The 20683-nt window shown below is 39.9% G+C and overlaps 1 protein-coding gene across 2 annotated transcripts in view; it reads left to right on the forward strand.

Annotated features, from left to right (window-relative positions):
* LOC306835012 (contactin-associated protein-like 2) overlaps nucleotides 1-20683 on the forward strand; it is a 214968-nt gene that overhangs the window by 150086 nt on the left and 44199 nt on the right. The window lies entirely within an intron of this gene.

Below are 20683 nucleotides of genomic sequence, written 5' to 3' on the forward strand. Positions count from 1 at the left end.
GGAGAATGACTTATTTGTTTTTCCCCTTTGCATCCCAAAGACTCTCACAATAGATGCAGAGCAGCTGTGTTGCTTTTCAGTTGACTTGTGGCGACTCCACATCTTACTTCTTTTTCTTCTGTCATCCGTCTCTATGTTTAAGCTCTTTTTTTCACCCTGTCTTGAGCTTGACTCTGACTCCAGATGACTGCTGAAACAGACCATGAGAATATAATGTGTCCTGGCTCTCCTCATTCTGAGAAGATTAACTTGGATTACATGTATTTGCATGACATTTTATTTGACTCTGCCTTTGTTGGATGTTGTTAAGTAAAGCCAATTGTCAGTGCGGTTCGGATTAGTTATAGGCTGGCTTGTGAGATGGTGGAGTTGTGTTAGATTAGCCCTTGATTAGATCTGTTTGATTAGTGCTGTGGTCAGGTTTTACTGGTTTTATTTGGATTAGGAACAGAGAAGGCTGTATTTTACTTTAAACATAGTTAAAATGTTGCTTTGTGTTGAGTCTAATATGGAGGTGGACTAACAAACTAGAGTGAGGAAGAAACAAACAGACACACACACACACACACACACACACACACACACACACACACACACACACACACACAGTCAATTAGCCCTTTAGTAACTAGTAACTTTAGTAACTTTACTCCCACTTCACTGCAAGTTAGGGAAATCCAATTACCAGTGTAGAATGACTGAGAAAGTAGAAACGGGAAAAATCATTTACTCCAAAATATGCTTCATAAATTAGCTGTCATCCTTCATCAAATTATTCTGTCAACAGCACTTTTTCTACGCACAACAGACACACACACACACAAGAAACGCACACACTTCCTCTCTTCCATGTCCCCTACTTTTACAATACCAATCTCATCTATTACACTAGTGATGGCATTTGAGAGATAAACAGAGCGTTAAATAGGAATCATTTTCTGCCACCAGTGACAATGCTAATTAACAACTGGGGCCATAATTGTTCTAATAGTTTAACCCCTTCCTCTCCTCTTTTTCATATTCTGTCCTTTTAGAAACGTGTATTGCCTCTCGTCCACTTAAACACATCCTGCAGACACGCACACAAAATATTTAAATAATGGGTGAGTTTGATTCAGACAGATGAAACAACACTCACACACCATCTTACCTTCCTGCCCCTTGTGTCTAAAAATAAAATATTTTGTCATCCAGCTTCTAGTTATCCTTTCTCCCATATTCCTCCACACTTACATCCCTAGCGCATTCCTTTTTCTTTCCCACATTTTTTTTTAACTCTCTGACATTCTGCACCATCAGTTTTACCAAACATCACTGACATCAAGCTCTGTTCTCTGCCCTATCTCCTTCCACACACAGTTTAAGACTTCAGCAATCACCCTATTCTGTACAATTGTTCTTCTTGTTATGTGTCTGCTTCCTATGTAAATAAATGTTTAAAAAAAAAAAAACATGCGCTCTAACAGCCATAGAGCCAAGGAAAGGTGGTGGTGACGGCAGCACGGTATTAAAAAGAGGTGTCACACCAAGACTCTCCAGTGATCACAATATGTAAAAACTGTGGGTATTTAACGTCCGCTATGCTTTGAATTACCCATAACAACCCTCAAATACTTCTAATACGAGGATTAAGTGGTTCCAAATCAGTGCTTTAAGAAGGCAGTCATAATGACAAATAAGCGAGCCAACTTAGAACTAAATACACTCTGAATCACACTCTTTTACAAAGAAATAAATAGAGCACAGCACTTGGATTAAACCCCACTGACTTTATGTTGCAGTGCAGTTAAACTGCTGGTTTGTTTTGTCTTTTTCTTTATGGATTTCTATTTGAATGATTAACCTTTACAATGCAGCAGCAGCAGCAGATTCCATTTTTGTTTCCTCTTTCTTGCTTTCAGTCTTATGCTCTCCTGTCTCTGCAGATATAACAGGTATCAATAATGGAGCGCTGCTCTGAAATGTAGGTATCTGGCTGAAATGCTGTCAGAATCCATATATATATGATAGAAAAGAAAATTACTTATGTATCTAAAAAGATATGATAACTCACAATTTTTAGACTTTATTTTCTCTTTGGGGAAATTCTTTTTAAAAACCGCGTTTCCACCAGCAGACCATTCCCACCAAAGAAAACACAAAACAAAGTATGTTAGACACTTTAAAATCTTGACGTTCATGTTTTCTTTTGCTTTTTAGCTGCAGATAACAACAATGATTTTGGATCTTGTCATATAGGCTGAAAAACAGTGTTGTATTGTATTTAGTGCCACTGTGTATCCACTATGTATTATCCATTTCTTATAAACTGATTGTGCGCACACTCTGCTCTACTGTGCCATGTCTTTCATTACCGGACAAATGTCCTGGTTACAGTGTTTTAACTTGTGATCACGTTCAAGCCTAGAAACAGGGTGGGGGGAACAAGAGCTAATATATCACAATACAAGAGAGAGAAGAACTATCACCGGGGTCTTCAGGCAAGACAGCAGTCTCTCTCTCTCTCTCTCTCTCTCGCTCTCTCTCTCTCTCTCTCTCTCTCTCTCTCTCTCTCTCTCCCTCTCCCTCTCTGTCTCCCTCTCCCTCTCGCTCTCTTCTAATCACCCCAGTGTCTGCCTCTTTCTTTTCTCTTCCTTTTGCTTTCCCTGTAGACAAGATGCTAATTAACACTAAATTATGCTCTTTAGTTTTCCCTGCTTTGCTAAGAATCTGCCTCCCCTCAAGTTTGCAGGGCACTTTTGGCCACCTTGCGGGCAGGCTCAGGGGAAGTGGAGGTGGTTCACTCAGTTGCATGCGAGGCATTTGATGCCCCATGTGTAAAGTTAGGCTTCTTATAGCGCAGCAAATTAGCAGACAGAGTTGGCCTGGATCCTTTTACAGCCTTTACCAGAGAGTGGAGGAAGAGAAAAAAAGTGTGGGTGCGTGAGGTTATAGTCATCGGAAAGCAACAGGTTTCTGTGAATGTGGGAACTATTTTCGTGGTGTTTTGTTAGAGAGAATACAAAAACAGAGCGACGTCAATGTCAATGTATGCTCTCACTCAGTACTAGTGTATACACACGCACACACACACACACACACACACACACACACACACAGTGAGCTGTCACTGCCTGATGCAGTGTATCACCAGCATGTCAACAGTCATTTGTGTTTTGAATTTTTAATGATAAAACATGTTATAATGAAATATACACACATTTAGGAAAAGTCAGGGTCCTATTGGTGCATAGGTTTTTTTAAAACCAAGTTATGACGTTTCAAATGTTGAAAACAGTCAAAAAGACTGCCTTGGTAGTTGGAGTGTTAAAACATAAAGCATGTTAAAAAAAATGTGATTTAGCTGCAACATGCTGCACATCACACGTGATTACAGGCTTTGATGACGAGCCTCCATCGCGCAAGTAGATTCCTTCCTTTTGCTTTTTATCCAAAATAAGTCATCAGTCAAACTAAAGAGACAAAAAGGAGTCCATTATGAGTACACAAACATGATCACTGAGCTCATGGCATGCTTCACTATTTGATAATGGTTTGTTTACTGCCATTGTGTTACATTGCATTTCCAAATGGGACATAAAACTTTATAAATGGTCCTCAGTGACTGAAATAAAGGCCGGTCAGGGAGGATGTTTTTCACTTCATATACTAGTTTGTGGGTATAAACAGCACCGAACAACAGATATAAAAAAAGGAGAAAAATCTCAAAAAATAAGAAGCTTTCTAGAAAGGGTAAGAGAGTAAATGCCAGGCATACCTGCCCATTATGTGTAAGTTACACAAGCCATTCATTATCTTTATTTTTTATTTTTCTGTTTTTTTTATTTCTCTTTTTTCTCTGCTGCTTTTCTATTTCTGTTTCTTTATATTTCATCAACTTTTTTTCTCCATTTCACATGTATTCAATCTTGTTCTTTATCTCATTTACTTTGCATCGCTGCTAAAGGCACAACAAACACACACGTGCAAATGAACACATCAATGCAATTGGAGTTTCCAACCAATCAAAGAAATGTGATCACTGAGTCAGATACTGAACTGATACACCGACTGTACACTTTACACGTCAGGTTATAGCCTTCATACAGTTACAACCAAACTGAATCATGTAGTAAAGAACATTTAATATGGCTTCTTCTTTGAGCTGTCGTCTTTATTTCTTATATTCACAGTTCACTGTCATGTAGTCACATATTGTAGCTGTCTCTCTGTTTTAATAATTGGTGTGTTAATTTAATTTATGTCGCAAACGCTGTCACATTCTGCTGCATTACTCAAATCAGGTTGGAATCTAAACATTTTTAGAGCTTGGTGTATCTGTCATATTTAATATTCAACATGACACTCAGTAAATGCACACTTTATGGTGAATGCAAGAGAGGAGGAGAGAAGGGGGAAAATAAATAGGACGATAATGGTAAGGAGGAAAATGGACAGAGTAACATCTCAACGTGGAAAAGCAATGAGAAGAGAAAAGAAGCGGAGAAAAGGGGGCGTCTAAGACCAAGATTGATGTGGAGTGACAGAGAGAGAAGAAAATAAGTAAAAGAAGGAGAAGAGAGCGGGGAAGGAGCAGATTAGTTTGTTTTCTTCAGCTCGCTTTGACTTTGAAAGATATGTCGGTATTAATGTCCCAGACAGCTTTGAATAACACAGCAAACCAATACATATCCCCATTAATGGGTTTCACGAGCTGTCCTTGCTCCAGCACAACCACATCCACAATACAGCATATGGCTGCAGCCTGGCATAAAGAGAACAGTCAAAAAACAACAAGAATAGAAACAGCTTGCTTGCAGTGTAAATTATGATGTTGTCTTCTGGTTTGTGACGAGCTGAAGAGTTGGTTTCATTTGTCCTTCCTGCCTGGGACAACAGCTGCACAACCAGCAGAGGCATATGATCACAAACTGGTTTCAAACATGACCATTTCAGTGATTGATCGTACAAGCAGAAACATCCAGATCCATTAAGAAGACATGCATCCGCGCACATCAACATGCATACTAATGTTCTGTTCCTCTCACATCTTAATCTGGATTATGCCCCGTGAAGTGTTTGCAGTATCTTTAGTATTCATGCAGAGTGAACGCTTCAGTAATGCATAGTTTTATCGTGTGTGAGTGTGTTCGCAGCGTTTACTCGAGGCGGTTTAGACGCAGCGTTAGGATTACAGCGGGATATTGGGGCACAGACAGATTAGACCAAATCGAACAACACTAGAAAAAAAAATGAAGGAAATATCACTCAGTGGTGCTAATGAAGCAACACAGGGAGGAGAGCTCATTATCCGACTTGACCTTCAGGGGTTTTGTATCCAATCAGTTGAAAGTTATAGAGACAAACTTTGAGAAGTTTACACCATACAAAACAAGTAGATTAGTTTGTCTGTATGTGACTGTTTTGGGAAATGATCCAACTGTAGCCATCATGGATTTTAAAAACATGTATTTTAACTTTGTTACATAATCTAGTAATGTTTTGTGCACGTGTCTTCACTCATTGACCAAAAACAGTGCTTGAGTACCTGTCACTTTGCTCTCTGCAAAGTTCCTGTATATGCACAGCTACAGATTAATGTCGTTAAATAAGAGTATCAATTTAAGAATCATGTGATCAAGGCCAGCAAGTTGCTCTCTCCTCCATTCTCTCTCTGCTGCAGCTGTGAGTTTACACGCTGGTCTGTTGCCCGAAGCTCTCCGCCGCTCTGCTACAAATGAGCGCGAGTGAATGAGCAAGGCGGTGACTTCCATGTTGAGTAAATTCTCAGTGTTTTAAAGCTTCCCTTTACTGCTTACCTCAGGAGCCTATTTTGTTTTCTACGATTGTTTGTTGTGCTGACTCGCTGTCTTCCTGCGTGCTCCAACCTTAGGTCCCACCACTTTTGACCCCAACAGATGAGTTTTATAATCTCTTGCCGCAACGGACATATGTTTAAAGAAATTCTGGAAAATATCAAGACCTGAGGTGTTTTGAAATTTGCGAGAACATGTCAAGAGTTTTCAAGAGAGGGTCCTCAGCAAAACAAGTCGTTTCACATGATGATCTTTTGACAGCCGTACTCCATCAGCTTGCACCTTTCTGTATTCATGGGTGTGTGTTTGACTTTTTAATTGTGTTTCTGTATGTTTACATACGTCTGATTCTGTTACTCATTTGTGATATCTGTGTGCGGCAGTCTTTTCATATCAGGCTGTTTATGTCATTGTCAGTAAGTATCAGTGTCTGAGGGTAATTGTGTGCCAATGATACTTCTTTGTGGAGTTGTGTTCATGAATATTTGCAGTGTTTTCCTTATCCAGTTGTTTCTACAAAGTGATCCTCTTATTACTCATCTCCAGTTGTTTGTGTGTTATTGTGCTCATACTGTGTGTACAAATTCCACTATGCTCAACATCTGACATTTCTTGTTCGTTAACAAATGAAAGTATTGTCATCTGCCTGATATAGTCTATCATATCTGAGAATTGGATGGATGCTTTGGTATTAACTAATGAATATTCGTTAATAAGAAGGAGTAATAGCTGGACACCTACAACCATCTCTCAAGACTGTTAAATTTATACCGCAACACACACACACACACACACACACACACACACACACAGAGAACCTTCTCACCCCCACAATTCTTTAATTTCCTAGCTGTGTAGGCATGCAGCAGTGGGTAGTTTATTCCCATGACAAGGGTCACTGACTCGACGAAGGCGAGAGAGTCTTCTGTCTCACCTCCTGGATGTCTGAATGACTGGAGCGCAGGCTGGAGATAAACACTCGAATAGAGAGGGGAACGAGGGAGGGAGAGGGGTCAACAGGGGAGTAAGAAAGAGGGAAAAAGAGTGTGAATGGGTGGGATCGAAGGAGGGTCGCACAGAGAGTCTGGAAATGAGGAGGGGAGAGGAGGGGAAAATAGAGTTGTGATAGAAAGGTAGCATGAAGGGTGGAGGTGAAGATGAGAGCGGGGAATCAATGTGCAGCAGGGGGGAGAGAGGGAGGTCCAGTGAACCACAGCGTGATGAATCGCGATGTTAGTGAATAAGATGGATGTTACGAGAGGGCAGGCTCGGCTCGTCGAGAGCAGCTTTTGTCAGAATGCAACAAACAGGCACCGAGAGAAGAGAAGGAACAGGAGAACTGAAAGGCTGCTGTATTTATTAGTGAGTAAGGGGGCTTTTTATATGTGAGGAAAAAAGTACGAGTGGGAGAAAGGAACTGAGCCCACACTTGCGTAGTCCTTTTTGATTTATAACCCTGACCCATGAAAGGCCATCCCAGGCAATTTCTTTATATTGCAGTCTCTACTCCTTACAGCCACAGCAAAAACGCTTTAAAAGACATGGAATGACTTCAGTTTAAAGGAGTTTAATCATCTGGGTATTGAGAGGGAAGGGCTTTTTTTTTTCAGGTGCAGGATTCATAAGTGGCATAGATCATGGATTTCTCAGTCGTATAATTTATCGTACTTAGCATAGAAAATACTTCTTTAAGTATAAGTAATAATAATAATCTGGATAAATTTCAGATTACATAATTTACATATTAAGCAATACTACAGTTCTGTTGGGCAGTGGGCCCATCAGATAATAAACCTTCATAGAGCAAATAAGGTGGTGAACAAACACATAGCTTTGGTGTGTTGAAAATATATTATACTTGAAAAATGTACATGGGATCAGATTTCTGATAGTGGTACATTAAAAAACAAAAGGTTCACAGCCTAATACTACTAAAATAAACTGTATAGTTTACGGGGGGTCAAAAGGGTCTTCCTGGGAGACACAAGGCTTTTAATGCCAATCTATTAATACGAGACGGTTATAGTGCTAGTGTGCAGCCCGTTGCCTGCAAGTAGAGAGACGCGGTCCAGAGTATCTAATAACTTTAGCAATTTGGACTAAATGAAAAGACTTTTGACTGTAGCTTTTTCAATAGAGAATATTCTGCTGAGACGACAGATTCTAAGCTTTATACTCTGTGAAGGTTTGACTGAAATGAAGTCTGACTCAATGAATGCAAAGGGACGGGCAGAGGAAGCCATAGACGGTATATACTGCACCAATTCTGGATAATAACGAGCATATTCGGATATCAAAAATGTCTATATCCGTCTCATTATCTCTACTGCTCCGAATTCATATTTGGATTCAGGCTCATTTCTGGTTGGTATAACGGTCATTTCAGAAGATCAGCCAAAGAACCCTGTCATATAGAAATAGCCTCAAAGACCAACTGAGACAGGCGGATCAGATGCTTTGTATCTCCTTATGTCCTTCACTTTAGCTGCTCTTGAACACTCTAGTCTCGATCTGAAGGACAGCTCAGGTCTTTTCATCATCATCATCATCAACATCAAACTTTACTGTATTTAAGGCCTCAGAGAGATCATTGAGGGTAACCCTCATTTACAATTCTGCCAAGAAAACATAAGTACTAATATATGGAAGAAATGAGTACTCAGAAGCATGTATTTTCCATTGAAGAAACATGTAATGATGAGGCTAATATTATCAAACCTACTGTAATGATCTAGTACTCTCCATGTATCTGTGGTTTCCAAGCCTTCCTCTGATACAGGTGTTATCTGCGTTTCCACCTTTTTCTTAAACGGGTGTTCTCTGTGTATCTGTTGGTTTTTTTAAATCAAGAACTCTATCTGCCATTTTCTAAAACTAGTATTCCACCTTTAATCTGCAAATATTTTTATGAAACATACTCTCAAGGCATCTTCCTTTTTCTAAAACAAATCCTCTCGAGAGGCTCACTAACCAAAACTTCCTGCTTCAAAGTATTCGACACATTTTCACCAGAGTATAAATAAACGCGTACAAATCTCACTGAACATAACGTTGAGGTTCAAGCTGTCTCTTTCTTATTAAATAAACTCATCCTAACTAAATCCCTCCCTTTTGTCATTCCTTTATTCAAACCTACTTGTTTCAAACCCCTGTGGTTTTAAATCATGTAAATTGTGTCTGTGGCTCAGCAGTGTTTGGGGCCGCTTCTCAGCCCAGACTAATCCAATCCAATTACAGGAAAAAAGACTTGATGTTATTTGTGAGCGCTCCTTTGCTCACATAGGTACGTGTCAACCCAGGAACAGCAGTTCAGTTCATAAATTGTGAGTCGAATGAGACTGCTAAGCGCCTGAAGTCCAAATGACTTCTCCAGAGGATCGACCCCGGGTCAGACCACAGAGGAGCTGAAGTCATGACCATCAATGTGTTCAACAGGCAAATAGAAGAAGAAGAAAAAAAAAAGAGCAATTCAAGGGGTGTCATCCATGCAGGCAAAACGGTTTATTGCACCTACATTTAAAAGACTTAATGTCCTCATCTCTTAAGTTCCTGAATAATTGTGTAAATTATGTCAGCTACAAACTTGTTTTCAGGAACAAATCCGCCTGCAACTATTGTTTGGAATATGCCCTCATTTTCTCTCTGGCTTTAAAGTGGAAAAGAAGATCGACACTCAACCTAACTTTGGTTGAGTGTGCAAATAATAAGCTACAGTTTGGATTTTTGTACTTTGATTGAAATAAAGAAGTGGACAATAGGTTCATTTATTTCTCATATTCTGCTTCTCTTCAGAAACATGTTTGTCTATACTTCATTGTCCCTTATATTGCTTTGCTGGGCACAGACAACCTTTCATGTCTGTGATGAGAGTTTGTATTGTCATTGAATAAGGACCTTCAGCTGTGTTTTGTGCCTTGTGTAGTGGAAAATAGCAACCGCTAAACAACACTGAGAATCATTGCCGCCCGAGACTCTGAGATGCCGTATTGCTCTCCATCTATTGTGCCTTGTAAAGCCATGAATTTTTATTGTCTTAGTTATCAACATTACGCACTCACAAAACGTGCCACAACAGGACTAGATCTTATTCAACTTTTTGCTCTTGCTGCATGTGTTTGGTTTTAATGGTGGGAGAAGTAGAATGACTGAAATGAACAAAGATTCTAAAAAATGCAGGAAAAGGATGGAAATGTTAAATAAAATACAAAAAAAAAAAGGAAAACAAGGAAGGAAGAGGAACATGAAAAGTTGTTCAGAAGTCTGTGTTTAGTGGATCTTTCCACTGATTTCTGCTGTGCTCCTCTGCAGGAGGTTAAAGAGAGACAAATTATGTTTCTGCACAACTCCTTCTTACTGCTGCTTTCATGGCAGTTATGGAATTATCATAATCCATTTTCAGGTTGCACTGCAAGACTCATGCCATGCAGTGGGCTGTAAACTAAGATTAGACTCACAGCAGGAGAGGGACACACCTCCGTGCATGCAAATGTAGATGAGACGTAAGCAGAGTGACATTTCTTCAAAGGACGTGATGTTGGCTAGTGTGGTCCTGAGTTGGACTCAGACGAACAGGATACATCTAAACCTCTATTCTAAATTTGAATTCCCTTTGGCTTAGTTTTAAGTTTCCAATGCTTTCATTGGTGCCCCTTGTGGACAAAGTGCTACCCTTATATCTTCAGTGGTATTGTCCTGCTCATGTTTAAGTTGTGTTTTCTTAAGCAAAATGTAATTCTTTAAACAGTCAAATACATCAGTCATTGTGAATTGATGCTGCTGAAGGTGTAAACCAAGACTGTTTCTACAGCGTGTTGTTACTTTTTCTAGGATCTACTTCAAGATGGCAGTTTCCGGCTTTAAGAATTGCCATATAAAATTTTTTTTGCCACAAATGGTGCTTTTGTAACTTCTGAAGATGTATCAATATTGATTTCAGCCTTTTTTTATAACCAGTTAAAAACTCCTTACAGGAGCTTTTGGCTACTTATTAGCAGTCTGACAAATTATAGTTAGACACAAAGTCACAGAAAGCAAAGTCGTCCTCCAAATTTGGGCGAAGTTGTCCTACAAAGTTGTACGATGAATGATAATTAGTATTAACTCTAAATGTTTAAATCTTATTATTTTGTAAAAAAAAAAAAAAAAAATCATTATTTTACTCATTCCCTCTGAAATAAAAAATAAACATAAATCAATCAAAAGATGGATAAGCCTTTAGAAAGGGACAACTTTGTTTTTTGAACAAAGATTTAAGCAACCCAAAGAGACACAGCTGGCATGTTGCCGTGTGTGCTCTTCCATAGCAGAATGCATGCCTGATATAAAAGTCCCTGTGAACTCGCAGTGACTCTGCTTGCTATCTAAGGTTACTTGTCTATGCCTTGAGCCATCCTGTGGTGTTCATATCTGTGTATCATCTGCCATTGACAGTAACTTTCGAAGCCTGTAAGAAGCCCATTACATCCTCTGGGCTATCCCAGCTCCACAATGCTTCCACAATGATAACAGGATCGCGCAGAGCAGCACGACTGTTGCCGACGCCAACTGTGGATCACTACGCATTCAATATTAAGAAATACATGAGAGTTGTCATCGCTATTCATGATGTTTAAAAGATTATTTTCTATTTTGGCAAACATTTCCACCCCCAATAGATCAGTTTGAATAGATCTGTGCAGTGCACATCCTGACATGGTCTCTTAGAGTAGAACAACGAATGGCCTTTTCAGTCTTTTGTTCTTGTACAAAATGATGTCTGTTGTGTAAGGTCATTGACATTAGTGATAACATTAATATTACTCTATCATTTAATTGTTTCTCATGTGTGCCCGATATTAAAGAAACCATTGACACATTCACCATGCATGCATTAGTAATAAATGAGTGCATAAACACTGTTAAGTGCCAGGTGTATTCCTGGAAGGCATTCAGGGTTTGTTGTCCTTGTAATGTGATAATTTAAAAAAAAAGTAGAAACATTAGCTGCTGCCTTAATGATGCTTTTAGCTAGTTTTTAAGACTAGCTGCTTAAATTCCAAATGTCAGTGTCACTGCCATCCACATGATTTATAAGTGCTGAATTTGAGTTTTACAAATCTCACTGATCATTAAATGTAATAGGGTATCTGTGCATAAAAGCATGTTCTCTGAACCATATAATCTACTTGAAGCCTTTCGGAAGGAAGGATTGAGTTTATTTTTACATCATCTTACTTATCCCAGTCAGTTTGAAGACTCCCAATTTTTTTCCTTCCTGTGAGCGATAGTTTAGCTGCACAGATTGCCGTTAGAGGGTGGTGATGGATAATAAAGGACGGAGATTGGAAATACTGCTCTCTCTTTCTATCTCCCTCAGTGGTTAGCTGTGGATCTGTTGGGTGAGGTTTCAGTTTTTGAAGTGTGTCAGAGAAGAGGAGGCTGGCAGAGCAGATTATCATGGCAACATTTTCACTCCCAAGGCCCCCCAAAGTCTCCCCTCAGCTCCAGATCAGTTGGAAATAGAATTTGGGATTTTTGCAAATTTAAATCTTTTGGCATATTCCTACAAGTGTATGTTTGGCTATTTGCAAAAAAACAAAAAAAGATTTCAGCCAAAGGGAGAAATCATGTTTCAGTGTGTTAAATGGGCTGCAGAGGGAGGTAGCAGAAAAGAAAAAATGCTGTGCTGCATTGCATTGTTTAAAGAATATGATCAAATCATGAAGAAAAGAAGGAAATGAAGCTAGAACAAAGGCACAGCTGTGTCTGTTTTTTACCCATCACTTTTTCTTCAGTAAGATGCTACTGTGGCTTCAGTATGGTGTGCCAACATTAAAGCTGCCTCTTTTCCAGCATGCAGCTTTCTCAGCTCCTGCTGCAGCTTTACTTCCAATGCAATGTATGAATAATGAAAGTTATGGATGAAAGACATATTTTGGAAAAGCTAGCACTGAGCTATTAATGCATGCTGAAAAGTTAAAAAAAAAAATGAAATGAACAAATGATGTTGTAAGGATGTGGGAAAATACTGTGAAAGTGGCTAATTATTGTTAAAATTCATGTGAATATAGAACAGTACTAAATGACACCCACGTTTGCGCTGTCAGTCATTATAGTGTTTGATGGGGAGCAGTCATGATAAAGACCCTCCCCTTGAACTTAACACAGAGATCTAAACGAAGCCTCTGAACTCTGAAATAAGAGTGTCAGCTTGTCTGAAGGTTTTTTTCGCGGCTTCCTTTTATCCCTCATTATTGAAAGCAACCATTTAGCAGCTTCACATGAATTAATTGGCGGTATAATGTTTGCAACGTGCTCTCGACTTGTTATGTCCCTGTTGGAATGTATCAGCCAATTTGTTAGGTCATGCCTATACATGTGATGTATATGTGCAAAAGTGCACATGCACGTCCCTCGAGGAAGGTCAGGGACATTAGTAAGATCAGTAAAGCCGTCTTGTTCGTTTTATTAACTGTCTACCTGATTACATCTCGCCCTGGGGAATACTGCCTCCATTAGCCAGGTCAAAGCATGATTACACCAGAATAAATTAGTGTCTATTTTCGTCACTTAAAAAGCACTGCGGAGGAGGAGTAAGACATCGGATGGAGATGCTCTGAATGCAATGACTAGAGAATGACTTCAGTGTGTATTAGTCCCTGTTGTGAATATTTAAACAAAGGAAAATGAGCCAATGGCAGGAATAAAAAAAAAAAAAGGTCTGAAAGGAAAAACAAAGTTCACTTGTTCCGGAGTCCAAAACTCACAACATAAAAACAGTGTGTTATGGTGGAGGTTTCTGTGTCTGTATTAAATGAACAAGGAGAACATTGTGAAACATGTGGATCATCTTGGATTTATTTCGCCTTGGTCAAACAACATCATATACATCGCAGACTATTTCTCACACACGCTTAACCAAGATCTCACAGTAACTGACAAACGCTGACCAGGACCTTACAGTCACTGGCAAAGTATTCATCGAAACAGTGTTGCTTACATTCTGCTAGAAAGTACAGCCCACAAATTCTTTACTATTAACTTCTGGATTAATTTATCACCTTGACTCGTATATGTATCACAGCTTCACAAACACAATTAAAAGATACAGTATGTCCACAAAAAGAATGAATCCATGAAATAAAGTACGTACAAACACCTTACACAAGAGACAGTTGACATGACAGACAAGAGACAGTTGACATGACAGACTGACAAGGAAGAGAAAGCACACGGACATTACATGTGTGAGGAGTGATCGTCCACAGGTGTGACAAACACGGCACGTGTGAGACTGTTGAGGACAGTCACAATAGAGGTAAAACAGCCAAAGGGAGGAAGTAAGACAAGAAACACATGGACACGTGGACAAGAACTAAAAAGTAGAAAAAAAGAAACACTAAAGGAGCGACGAGGAAAATTCACAAATAATGCAAATAGGAAATCAAAAGTATAAGCCCTTCTAACATTGTATTTTTTTCTGTTTTAGATAATGCTTAGCTGTGTCTGCGTAATGGGCAGAGTATTAAGGCTACTCGGCTGATTTTAAGGTTAAATAGTGAGAAGTGGCTTTGAAAGAATAATGAAGGATCGGAGAAGCATTTAATAAAACACAAGTGTCAAGGTAAAACCAGCCACCTGTCTGCTGATATTTTAAATTGGACACACAGTTAGAAAAGCCATCAAAGAACTTTCATGTACTGAGACCTGCCTGCAGCATATTCTCATACTGAAGCTGCCCAACATGCCCCTTGTTAAAGAGAACAAATCTCTTCATGGAGATTGACTTGTTTGACTAAAAACTTAAAAAAACTCAGATTGATGGCTACTGACAGGCGTCTACATCCTGCCAACCAACTGGGACTTCCCAGCTTTGAAATTCAGATACATGGGCCATTCTAAACCTTTTTTTTTTTTTTTTTCAATCATGGACGAGACCTCCTCTCCAGCTGCCTACACTGAGCCTGATGACTGACAGCTGCACAAACAATGAAGGCCTGTCTAAAAATGATTGAAATGTATTCATCAGTTGCTCTCCTCTACAAGCGATACAGGAGAATTCAGTTCAATCATGCCGGCCCTCATTATAAGCACACACTTAAAAACCTTAATGTGCTTCATACCTGCCGAAGTGATTTCAAAATGAATACAACCTGATGAGTACTAATACAACTTTAATCAAAGGACACAATTAATCAACTATTTATACCTGATGACTTCTAACTGTGCATTAATGAAAGTGTTTTGCATTATTTAAATCCCTCACATGTAAAAATAACCAATGGTTGGTTGATGAGTTGCAGAATGAATGAATGCTCACTTCAAACAGACTCCAACATCAAGATGGCGCCACAGACGGTCGCCCCGGTGTTTTGATGCACATTTTGTCTGTTTTTGTGTCTTAGTTTTATGTCAAGATACCCAGAGCTCATGAACATAAGGGCTACAACTCTATCGGACTTATTTGCCACTTTACTGGCGGAATCCGTGGAATTATTGGATATGTTGGTCAAAGGTGCCCCCACCTTTGTCGGTGCTGTAAAATGACGATGTAGAAGCAGACAGAGGGCCGAAGGGCTCGTGCGTCTCTGCCAGCGTGGACTACGCACCGCTCTACCAGACATCTTTCTCTCCAACATACGCTCACTGTGTTACAAACTGATGGGGAGAGACTTTCATTCATCCTGTGTTCTGTGTTTCACGGAGACGTGACTGTGTGGACTGATACCGGACTCTGGAATACCGGATACCGGAAATATTTTGGATCACTTTCACACCAGTCAGCAACGCTGATCACGCTGTCCCCCGCACCGCACTTGGACATTAGCACTGTGTTCGTGATGGACGGTCTGCTGTAACCAACAGATATCGTTTCACCGATGACGGTAGAAGACTGGGGACTTTGCTGGTGTGCGTGTGTTAGCAAATGTTGCTACTACAAGTGTGGACAGAAAGGGGATACACACACATTCAGACTTAAAGTTTTACAACTTTTCAACCCCTTCCTCACACCTCCTCATATAATCCCATAACTAGAATCCAGTACAGCATGTGTGTTCATGTAAACTCCTGTGGAACTTCTTCCACTGAGAGCTCCACAGATCTCTCCGACTGTGTGCATCCCTGTTGTCAAACCAGACTAAAGCAGCAGTACCAGCCCCCATCCCAACACGGCAATCAAATAGCGAGACAGGACAGAGGACCAGAAAGTTTCCTAGTTATGGAACACAGAACCTCGTTAAGACTCAGTAATGAGATCCAGAAACCAGGTTCAGACCTCACCTGTCAGCCACATCCTCATTACTAATGTGGTCATCATGTTCCCAGGACTTCATGGACAGGTTATTAAAGAATGATTGCCAGGTGAGCAACACTTTGTACACTGTTGCATTATGATGCTGCACTATGAGGGAAAAAATCGCAATGTGTTACAAAAAATAAAACCAGTTTTAATATTTTGGTCATAGTGTATGGTCATAACCTTTAGAATAATAGCTCGACAAAGCAAGCAAGGAGACTTGCAGCACCCAGTGCAAGATCCCAAGAAAAGTTGTTTCATTACACTTTTTTACTCGGACAGTTTTTTCAGCCTCTCGTCATGGTTAGAACATGAAACATTCTCCAGAATGACTTTTTGAAGCCATTAACTCTACACACTAAATGAAACCTATCTCAAATAACAAAAAACACTTTCTTTGCTAATCTATTTGCACATTTGAAATACTGTGTGCTCTTTCTTTATTGTTTGTAGTGTTTCTTACTCATGTAATTATTTGTAGTTTATTATGATGTGTGTGATGATGTGATCATTACCATGTTTAATAAAGGTTCAATCAAATGTAATAAATGCTACATGTCCAACCTGCTGGCAACATATGAGCTGAGTTTCTGAGGTTTACATTACAAAAATAATAGGCAGTGAAACCTTCACAGCAAGATGTTCTTTGGTGTCTGAATTTTAAATCTCATCACCATACTCAATATATAATCAAACAAACCCATTACTTGTTCCATTCACTCTGTCCATCAATGCTCTAATACATATTCAAGAGGAACTTTCTTGTCTGTACATGACATATCAGTGGCATTAATATGACCTCTGTATCTTTAAGCACTTTCAGCAGTGTCTGTTCTCCTCATTAATATGCAGATGCATGTAGGAAGACCCTCGGAAATCCAGAGGGAGAGATTTGAACTATGGCTATAATTATAAGACAAAGACACAAAGTGTTAAGCTATCAAATATAGGACTATTATAGGCCGACTCATAGCACTTCAAATTCATGATCATGCCTCAGTCACATGTTTTGTCTTTTACATGCATTATTATTATTATGACACATTGTTGAGTAGTTTTACACAGATCACAAAAGATAACTACACTCAACAAAAATATAAACGCAACACTTTTGTTTTTGCTCCCATTTGTCATGAGATGGACTCAAAGATCTAAAATTCATTCCAGATACACAATATTACCATTTCTCTCAAACATTGTTCATAAATCTGTCTAAATGTGTGATAGTGAGCACTTTTGCTTTGCTGAGACAATCCATCCCACCTCACAGGTGTGCCACATCAAGATGCTCATCAGACACCATGATTAGTGCATAGGTGTACCTTAGACTGTCCACAATAAAAGGCCACCCTGAAATGTGCAGTTTTTGCTTTATTGAGGGTCTGGGGACTCAGAACCAGTCAGTATCTGGTGTGACCACCATTTGCCTCATGCAGTGCAACACATCTTCTTCGCATAGAGTTTATCAGATTGTCAATTGTGGCCTGTGGAATGTTGGTCCACTCCTCTTCAATGGCTGTGCGAAGTTGCTGGATATTAGTGGGAACTGGTACGCGCTGTCGTATACGCCGGTCAAGCACATCCCAAACATGCTCAATGGGTGACATGTCCGGTGAGTATGCTGGCCATGCAAGAACTGGGACATTTTCAGCTTCCAAGAATTGTGTACAGATCCTTGCAACATGGGGCCGTGCATTATCTTGCTGAAACATGAGGTGATGTTCATGGATGTATGGCACAACAATGGGCCTCAGGATCTCATCACGGTATCTCTGTGCATTCAAAATGCCATCAATAAAATGCACCTGTGTTCTTCGTCCATAACAGATGCCTGCCCATACCATAACCCCACCACCACCATGGGCCACTCGATCCACAACATTGACATCAGCAAAGCGCTCACCCACACGACGCCACACACGCTGTCTGCCATCTGCCCTGAACAATGTAAACCGAGATTCATCCGTGAAGAGAACACCTCTCCAACGTGCCAGACGCCATCGAATGTGAGCATTTGCCCACTCAAGTCTGTTACGGCGACGATCTGGAGTCAGGTTAAGACCCCGATGAGGACGACGAGCATGCAGTTGAGCTTCCCTGAGACGGTTTCTGACAGTTTGTGCAGAAATTCTTTGGTTATGCAAACCAATTGTTTCAGCAGCTGTCTGAGTAGCTGGTCTCAGACGATCTTGGAGGTGAACCTGCTGGATGTGGAGGTCCTGGGCTGGTGTGGTTACACGTGGTCTGCGGTTGTGAGGCCGGTTGGATGTACTGCCATATTCTCTGAAACGCCTTTGGAGACGGCTTATGGTGGAGAAATGAACATTCAATGCCCGAGCAACAGATCTGGTTGACATTCCTGCTGTCAGCATGCCAATTGCACGCTCCCTCAATGCTTGCGCCATCTGTGGCATTTTGCTGTGAGACAAAACTGCACATTTCAGAGTGGCCTTTTATTGTGGGCAGTATAAGGTACACCTGTGCACTAATCATGGTGTCTGATGAGCATCTTGATGTGGCACACCTGTGAGGTGGGATGGATTGTCTCAGCAAAGCAAAAGTGCTCACTATCACACATTTAGACAGATTTATGAACAATGTTTGAGAGAAATGGTAATATTGTGTATCTGGAATGAATTTTAGATCTTTGAGTCCATCTCATGACAAATGGGAGCAAAAACAAAAGTGTTGCGTTTATATTTTTGTTGAGTATAAATAAATCTACTTGTGAAGCATTTTCTCTTAAAAAAAAATTAAAAACTTAATGCACTCGAAGCACATTTTCAAAATGTCATCTTAAAATCTGCCTCAAGGTACTGACCTTTTCTATAAAAGTTTTGGCCCATTTACCAAAAGAATACTTCCACACAACACCTCTTTTGTCTGTTTTGAACATGTCTTTTACTTCTTTGCTTTTCCGGTAAAATTTCAGAAATTACCCCTTCAGAACTACTCCAGGGCTTACTTTCTTTTGAATTAGATTTTTAAAGGGTAGGCCGAAGGAAATTCTAAAAGACAAATCACAAGCTCACCCTGTCCAAAACTCAGACGGGCAGAGTCGGAGTTTGTGTAAAGACCAGACGTTAATGAAAGTATTTTATTCCTTAGGTTAGCTTTAGAAAAGAGAGGAAAAACACAGATATGAAGTTAAATAGTGGTAGAATGCTAAAGATAGTGAATCGAGAAAGAATGGGAGCATGGAAGATAAAGAGAAGAGAAAGTAAGGCAGCTGCTGCACTCAACCTTTGCAGAAATCGATAACTGAAACTAAGACAGAGACAGCAGGGCAGTCAGGGAAAGAAGAGAAAGGAAACAGAGAGATGGGGAAACGGGAATACCAAGGGGAGAGAAGAGAAAGCAGCTGGAGACAGGCTGAGGCTGAAGGAGAGAATAAGATAGGTAAGGATGGTGGGTCTTTGTGTCCTGAAGGAGAAGCCCAGCGGGTTTGTGTCTGGCCCTGTGAGGTTGACCTCTTCACCTGCAGATCGACTGCAAACACAGAGCAGACTAGAAGGGAAGGAGACTGTAGCAGCGTGGATGAGAGAATGTCAAAGGTTATTCTATGTTCTCCTCTCAAAGACTCTGCGTATAGATCTGAAATGTAGGTACTGTCTAAAGAGGCTTAACCTTGAGTTCCCAAATCCGTGACTCTCAGAGTCTTGAACTGTGACATATACTTGTCAGAGATTCTCAAGGCTGATGCAATGGTGAATTTCCAAAACATAATGTGCTTCTCATGAAACCAGCACTACTATGTAAACACACTGAGACTGTCAGGGCAACTGTAGTTTAATGTTTAAGAGTGTAAAGAAATGAAAAGACAACCACTTTGTCAAGGCCCGGTTTCTATAGCACCTAAAAGTGTTTGAATCAGTGTTGACAGAAAAAAAGCAAAAGCAGTGTTGATAACCGTAAGCTGGAAAAATGGGAGGTTAGCAAAGATACAAAGTCTGTTCCCATGGCTGTTTCCTTAAATGGCTTACAATCTAGTGAGCCATCATATTGCCAACAGAATAAAATAAAATAAAAAATGTTGGTAGCTGACTAATTGTGTTCATTTATTAGACCAAATAAGAAAAGAGGACTTTTGGAATGTAGCAGAATCTTTGCTGACTTACAAACACCTTCAATGGGAGAGAGAGCTGCAGGTGAACAGCACATCTTAGGGGCCTAAAAAAATAGGCCCCTAAGAATCAGTCCTCTCATTTTTCATTTGACTGACTGAATTAGTTGAGGTGTTGTCTAGCAACTTACACCTCTCACCAAATTCCTAGTTATACAAAACTCCAAGCCTAACAATGTACAGCTGCAAAATTTTGGGGGGATTTTTTTTTTTTTTTTTTTTTTTTTTGAACAAGAGCCCTTTTCCCTCTTTTTTTTTTTTTTTTTTTTTGCTGCAGGTGCTTGTCACATTTTATTTGGTTGTAAAATGTCATATTTTTGGCTCGCTTTTGGATCTATCCCACAGTGGCAGTGGAAGAACTGCGATTATTGGCACTTCTGGGTTGACTAACTTTTTTTTAGCCCCACAGGTTGCAGCATGTTGAAAACAGAGGTTTTTCATTCTTCCTTCTTGACCAAAAAAAAAAAATGCAAATCTCAAAGTAGCTTC

The sequence above is a fragment of the Symphodus melops genome (genome assembly GCF_947650265.1).
Source record: "Symphodus melops genome assembly, chromosome: 14".
Lineage (NCBI taxonomy): Eukaryota > Metazoa > Chordata > Actinopteri > Labriformes > Labridae > Symphodus > Symphodus melops.